Here is a 7,952-nt window from a genome sequence, read left to right as displayed (position 1 = left end):
AAATACACTTTTTGTTACTAAATATACAATGTTTTAATAGCATCACCTACTGTTCCTAGTCATTTTTGACAAACTGGGTAAATTTGCAGTTTTCTGGTCAAAAACACCTAAATCTAAGTTTGTGCTGCCTTCAGTGGCCTCTGCAATTTCCACTCATCGGTGATATCACGAAAGACCTGATTACAGCCAGGTGTTTCCTATTACAAACACCTTGCTGCAGGGGTGGAGTTTGAAGCGTGGATACCTGTTAGACCAATTACACAGTTCCTTATACTTCTAGACCCCGCCCCTCCTCCTCTCTCGCTGTCTTCTCTAGTCTTCCAGCTACTGCCCAGTTTAGCAGCTGTGTTTGACATGTAAATAAAATGCCTTTCTGTAATCTAAATCCTCACTACCTAAATCTCAGCACCTATAGCCAATCCTTAACCAGTGGCAGTGCAACCTCTGCAGCTCAGTGATTGAATTGTGAAGGTCCTGAGCTTTGACATGAGGTGTGTTCTGTCCATATAGCCTATTGAGAATGAGAAAAAGTGTGTCTTCCATCTGCAAGTTTAAGCACTGGCAACCCAGAATCAGTGAATGTCACTCTTACTTTCATCATAATGTACAGGTCTTTTTTTCTATGGCCTTGATACTGCACTGGTTGCCCCACGCAGTATGACTCCTGCTAGGACCTTGAATGGGTTAGGCCTATCTCATAACAGGGAGTGATGCAGTAGTGGCAATAACAATGAGAACACGTAGGCTGCAAAACTCTCAGCAGAGGTCATTTATTACAGCAATTTCACCAACACACTGACAACATAGCCTACATATAATGTGTTTTAGAGGGGTGAAAAGACGTTTATAGTTCCAGGTCAAACTGGGATGTGTAATGGTTGAGCACATAATATAATGACATTTGCAAGAAAGCCTCAAGTCTGCACAGTAACAGATAAACTTCTCACTTGTTTCATAATCCTCTTATGTTGGCATTTAGCTAATTAGATATATTTGAGCAAAAGTGACAGGATATTAATAGCCTATGGTGTAGTGATGAAATAAACATTGCATTTTACTTTTTTAATTGGAAACGAGGAGGCTTATAAGAAGTTAGCTGTACGTTAGGCTGTATAGTTATGTGGGTTACAGCATGAATAGGTTGTTTGAATGTGGGTGGAATTCTATCTGTATGTTGACCTAGAAATGTAAAGAAACTATCCTCAAGTGAGGGGAGGATGGAGTGAGACAGGCATGGCAGCCTACTAATCACTGCAACAGGGCAAATGAAAATAACCTTGAAGCCAAAGTGGATTATGGCCCCATTTCAAGAAGCAGGTGTAATCAAAAGTCTTTATTGACTTTACTGGCCTGAAAAGAGCTCAACCCAGAGTTTTCAATTGCACAAGGAGAGTTAACCTAAACCCTGAGTCAGTCACCATGGTAACTCACTCTATGAACCTAACCTGGCTCAGAGCAGGTTTTATTCCTCTAACTCAGAGTTGAACCTCCTGAAGGAGAGCTCTGATTGGTTAGTCACAGCTCCTGGAAATACCAGGTACAGTTAAAGTAAAAAAAACAAAAAAAAAACCCAAATCCACATAATTAAATCTTGTTTTAAGTTCCACTTTTATACATTTTGTTTCAGTTTGTAAGTTATATTATAAAACGACTCACTGCTCAGGCTAACTTCTATTGGTCAAGTTTGTCACCTTGATATAATCTAAATTATCTATTAATTGAATTCATTGTTGCCTTACAAACAAAAAACAACAAAAAAACAAAACACAAAGTTCTTATCTTTTCTTCTTCTGCCCAAACAGCTTCAATAGCAACACATCCTATATTTTTTTTTCTTTTAAACATGCATTTAGGGAAAACTAAAAACATTTTGAATTTTACATTTGAACAAATCCCAAATTTTGAAAAGGTGTCATTAATAAGTACCTATTTCCACCACCTCCTTGAGCTGCTGTTAGTACAAACTATTGATTTTGTAGCATTGCTCTAGGCCTGTCTTTTTTCATATCCGTAGAACTTCTGCAAAGTTGTCCCAAACTTTACCTCCTCTTCTCCTGCAGCTACATGCTTGTCTGGTGTAACAAATGCCTGCACCTGGCATGAAGAGACAGACTAGAAAGAACATTGTATTTTTATGTCTGCCTCTGCCCTGTGCACCAAAATACTGCAGACTCCAGGTGCCCAGTTAAACCCACTCCATCCATCTTCCTGTTAAAGACAGGACAGGTTAGACTACTATTCATTAAATATACGTAACATCATTAGATTTAAAGGTACTGGTCCAGATTTGTCTTGCCCCAGTAAAGATATTGTATAAGCAGCTCTTTAGGCCAAAATAAGTCTACTGTGTCCTGTCTGTATCTAATTATAAAGTGATGTATTGTGCATGCTAGTTGTTATGAGCTTTATTATGATGGCAAAACTCCGGTTGTGAAATGTGCTTATAAACTCATCGCTGTGAATAATTAGGATGCTCAGAATGCATAAAGTAAGTGAGAAATAACTTTGGACCACAGCAAACCTTTTAAAATGAACTAGCTCTGTTTTCTTTATGTTTTTAAGCCAGTAAAAATCAGGATCAGTTTTTACAAAAATCTTGCCTTACCTACTGTTACCTAGCAACCATAATGTAAACAAGGGTCAAAACTTGTCATTTATTTATTAATTTTTTCTAATATAAACTATTGTGCAATATATATAACGGTTTTATTTTGTAAAAATTAATATTTATGCTGACAGAAAAGTGCCTTGCTTGTGTGTAAATTGTCCCTGGATGGAAATTTTCTTGTTAAGAGATTCTGTTTTAGAACTCATTGCTACTTTTTGTATTTTTCTCAACTTTTTTCCCTCCTCAAACTGCCACTTAACTGATGTAAGATTATCAATAATATCTATCACAGATACGATCCTATCAAATCAAGTAATCATTGGAAAAACATAAACCGTTTCTGCTTCTGTTATCTGATTGGAGAATACTCTACACTTTCTGATGTTTTTTTTTTTTTTTTTATTTCTTTCCTCATCAAATACATGCTTGCAGTTGGGTTATATATTTTTTCTTACATAGTCTATAACTGGTAGTAGGTATTTTCACAGCCTTTGTTTTGATCATTTCCTACTTCAACCTGTTTAAACTATAATGGGCTGTATGTGTCTCAATGTCCTATTATTTTGAGCCTTTAATGTGTTACTGTATAGTATGCTTATGCTTTTTAATGTGGGTGTGTTCCATCTATGGTATAATTTAATGATGAAAGATTAATAATTCATAACTTTGCCAGTAAAACTTTATTGTAGAAGGTCAGGTGATCACTGAGAACAAACGATGAATAATTCAAAATCAGACAGTAAAACCACATCTACCATTAGAGAGGTTGGCAGTCCCATTCTCATTCCTATCATACTGTGTTCTAAAATGTGACAGGTTGTGATAGAAAGGGCATCTGGCTTAAACTAGGGACCCTCACAACATTACTAAAGGTGATGACTGAGGAGGATTATGTTGACCTTCTCGAGATTCTTCTGAATTGAAGACCATTTGGAACACAGGATGATTCATCACAAGTGACCATTTATACAGAAGCCCCTTTTGGCTGGTCTGACTTTTTCTTTTTCATTTTTTTTTTTCTGAACCAACATAACTTTTTTATTTATTTTTTTGTTGGCAGGTCTGATGATTTTTTTTTTTTTTTTTTTGCATTGTTGTTGTGGCTGATGGGGGGGGGGGGGGGGGGGGGAAATCGAATGTGCCAGTTTTTTCCCCAGTATGTTACTTGAAATTACAAAGACATGCATTGACTTTGAATCAAGGTTAAGATGGCTTGGCAAAGTGTTAACTTTAAATGTGGATCCCTGGGGTTCAAGACCCATCTTCCCCAATTGCATCTTTGAAGTGTATGTACTCTTTCTTATTAAAAATGCCAAAAGGCACAGTGCTTTATTTAATTTTTTCTGTGAATAGCAAGAGGGAAGTAGGAATTAACGATTACCCACTCACACACTGTATAGGTTGGGATGTATGTAATCAGCCAAGTTAGCAAATTTTATCACAAAACTAATTACCGATCTAGTTAGGACACTAAATTACGCTATATGCTCAGGATTTATCTTCTCTGTGACACAGCAGACTCTTTTGCAACAAAGCTCAGCCACAGACGAAGGAATGTGAAATGTCCTAAACATTCTATAAGGAGTACCATATCGGCTAAACCCCGCTGAGTGCTGACTACCACGGCTTTACACAACTTCAGTCCAGTCATAGTTATAAGAGCCTTGTCGCTTTGTAACAGAAATAAGAAACAGGCAGGAACTCTCACACACAGAGATGTAAGACTTTTACACACCACTCGCACCCGCTGATCGTGCGTTAAGGCAGTTGTAGGGAGTGAAGTAAAAAAGAAAAAGAAAAAAGAAAATGCAGGTTATTATTGTTGTTTTTTTCAAACCGGAGGGGAAAAAAATAGACTTAGAAAATGGAGCTCTAATGCGTTTTTTTTTTTTTTTTTTTTGCAAATCAGGGTTTCCATATATTCTTCTTAATAAACATATGCAAACATACGTATGCAATGTATGTATTCTATATATACAGGCTTTAATGTTAGTGAATTAGAAGCATTACCTGAGGGCTCAAGCATCTATGGACCATGTGAGGAAGCTGGCCCGAGTGATCAAAATAGGAGGAAGACTCAAAAGAAGTCCCATTAGACGCATTTATTTCCATGTAGTGGTACACTGTGGACACACAAAAAATAATACATATGTACAAAAATTAACGGTGCTCAACGAAAAACTAAGCAACCAAACTTAAGCAACTGAAACAAAAGCCACGTGTACTCTGGCTACACAGGTGTTCCGCATCTGTCTAATTGCCCAGACTAAAATACTTCCCTGTACCGGAAGCCCCACCCCCGGTCTACTCCATCTCTTGTCCAGGGGTGGTGGGAGTAACATAAGCCTATATTCCATAAAAACATCTCTCGGCCCGAGTCCCTTTACCAAAAGTGTTTAACTAAACAAACTATAAACACTTAGTTCATGAAACAAAAATACACAAGACATTAACACAAAGAAATAAACAAACTTAAATCAGTTTTTCCCCCTCCACATGGTCCGGCCCACGACCCCACTCAAGCCTATAAAATGGCCGACATAGGGCACACCCCCTCTTTGTCTGGACCATGTGGAGATGCAGGTAAGATGATTATTGACTGAACTGAATAGATGCATTTAACTAAAAATATATTTAACTAACAAATGTGTGGTGATTTAAACTGATTACAACTAAACAAAACAAACCCGGGATAGTTCTATTTCGTTGAGTATTGAAGTTATTGAAAATGAACAAAGATGTGCAAAACCAAATCATAATACTATTAAAAAGGGACAAAGGCCCACTTTGTCACAGACCATATTCATTTTCTTTTTTTGCAACTTTTTCAGGCACTCAAACTTGCTTTACAATTCTGTGCATTATTCATTTACTCCATACTTGGTGATGGTAAGCTGTCATTGTAGCCACCACTCCCATCGGGGATGCCATCACCAATCACACACATACCAGACTCACACTTGGAAATGTGTGTGAAGTGCCTTTCTAAGGACACAGCGACAGTTATTCCACTGCCATGAGGTTCCTCATTGACAAGGTAGTGTGGCCACAGCAGATAGTATAACACAGACTATTCTGTAGGTTGACCTTTGACACCGCACTTAAACAGATTGAATCACTGTATAAAAGAGGACTAAAAATCTTTGCTAAGAAACCAATTTCATATCACCACTGTCAAATTCTTGAAACATATAATTTATTGAGCTTTGAAAATTTCAAACACTTTTAGTATGCTTGTACAAAATACAAAATCCTCCATGGACTCGCACCACCACCACTACATGAATTCATTAAACAAAAACCTACCACTGGCAGGAATACCAGGGTGACTAGTAGAGGTGATTGTGAGGTTCCTTATAGACGTACCACCTTCGCACAGCCAGTCCTCTCAGTCAGAGGCTGTAACATCTGGGATAAAATCCCTCACACAGTAAGAGAATCCTCTACGTATAACACCTTTCAAACTCACCTTAAAAAATGGCTCAAATCTAACCAACATTGCTCCCATTAGAGCTGTTCAGACCTCATGTATATGATAACATAAGTATGTAGCATTACCATGATTGTTGTGCGGTGCATGCATGCATACATATACGCATGTAGGCATGCACCACATACATGTACCTGGCAATCTATGCTGTTACTGTTTTTTATTGTTATATATATATATATATATATATATCTTCTCTTGGTCGTCTCTGAGCGGCAGGAGACGACTAACACTGGACTGAACTGGCTTTAAACTAAATTTACTTATTTATTAGAACACTACAGCACTTTAAAATTGCTGGAAGCACTTTAGCCACATACGCACTTTATAAATAGGCACTTTAGACCGTATGGAGTGTGAATTTTTTGTGATCTGTGGAGTTATTTGATTGTTGTTTGTGTTGTCCTGTCTCTTGTCCCGTTTTAGATTTTGAGGGACTGCGAATGAAAATTAGCTGTGCAGCTAACTTCGGCACATTTACATGTGTTTTTTTTTACTGGTGTTTATTAATGTGCATTGTCCCTTTGAAATAAATAAATAATATAAATACATTTCACGCCACCTATCTGTTAGTGTCATGTTTCTAATTAGTTGCTTTGCTTTATATGTGACCAGAAGAGAGCAATAATACATAGTTTGTTCTATAAACTATATACAATTTCTTAAAATTTTGGAAATTTGAAATATAAAGGCAAAGTGGTGAGATACTAATAGCATAAAAGAGTTTAAGTGTGTAGACTTTTCAATTAGCTCATTTGGTAGAGGTTGTGCTGATTTATATTGTCACATTTTATCAGCTTTACTAAAACAGTTTGGTTGTAATTCTTTGGGACTATTCTCCACACTTCTTGTCACAGCTGAAAAACATCCATTGGCACTCTGCCTCTTATTATTTCACAAACTGCCACCCTCATTTTCTTCACATATCTACATGAGGAAAAAATGTGAATTTGGAGGAATCATCTATATGTGAGCAGTTTGCAGATGTGTAGATTTCAGTTATTAGTGCTGACTTGTTTTAGTAACCGTATGATCTCTAGGTATTCCTAACAAAGTATTGATCAAAATGGCTCCCCCTCTCCTCTACACACATTAGCTGCTACTATAGACCTTGCATTACAACAGTGTGGAGTTTGCATGTTATTTGCATCTCCTACCACTGAAACATTTACAGTAGGCTCCCCTGAAAATTTGATTCCAAAAGAATAATAAACCTTCATGGCAATTGGAGTCCTGAAGTTGTTAAAACAAGTTCACTGAATGTGTATGGACTTTGAGGGGCACTTCCTGGCTTACTGCGCAGGATTTATGGACCCAGGCAATCTGAGGTGTGGAGAAGGGAGCAGCCAAAGTTTTGTGCAGTTTCTGGGTTCAAATCCCTTGCAGCGTGGAGCTTTTCTGTGTAGAATTTGCATGTTTTCCCTGTCTATCCTCTAGGGTCTGGGAACTCCAATTTCCCCCATCAATTTAAACTATAAACAAATAATTACACACTCAAACATGAAACATAGTTGACAGGTCTGGAAACAACATAACAATATGCTAACGAGCTTACAAGGTCACTTTTTCATAATAAAAGACATGTTTGAAGTATTTCCAGCCTCCAATCATGCATAAACTATAAAGAAATGCAACTTTTCCAATTTATTAACACAGCTTCTTGCTTGCCTTGGAACATATATTTTTTCCATAGTTATGCCTTAATCATAAATCTGCATATAGGTGAAATGGTGTGAGTTACAAAATAGCTTTTTTGTATTCTAGGCAGGGGTTGTTGCAATAAGGATTTGACATATTTTTAAAGCAGATGCCCTGTCACATTATTAAAACTGGTCTGGGCAATAAGTCATACAT

Source organism: Periophthalmus magnuspinnatus, chromosome 10 (assembly GCF_009829125.3).
Source record: "Periophthalmus magnuspinnatus isolate fPerMag1 chromosome 10, fPerMag1.2.pri, whole genome shotgun sequence".
Lineage (NCBI taxonomy): Eukaryota > Metazoa > Chordata > Actinopteri > Gobiiformes > Gobiidae > Periophthalmus > Periophthalmus magnuspinnatus.
Note: the sequence above shows the minus strand (reverse complement) of the source record.